Genomic DNA, 220 nt, shown 5'->3' with positions numbered 1-220 from the left:
TAAATTCAATTATTCGCACTATAATTATTGGATTCGATTAGATTCGATCGATTTATATCATTTAAATTAAATTATGTTTAAATTTTTTTATAAAATAATAAATATATTCCTGATTTTTGTTTAAAAAATAACAAAAAAATCATGATTCAGTGAGTTATGTAAATTGGTAAGTTCGACCGAATCTAATAAAAATTGAGTTAATTGTTATTATTATAAAAAA

The sequence above is a fragment of the Arachis duranensis genome, chromosome 3 (assembly GCF_000817695.3).
Source record: "Arachis duranensis cultivar V14167 chromosome 3, aradu.V14167.gnm2.J7QH, whole genome shotgun sequence".
NCBI classification, from domain to species: domain Eukaryota; kingdom Viridiplantae; phylum Streptophyta; class Magnoliopsida; order Fabales; family Fabaceae; genus Arachis; species Arachis duranensis.
This window is presented reverse-complemented; position numbering follows the sequence as displayed.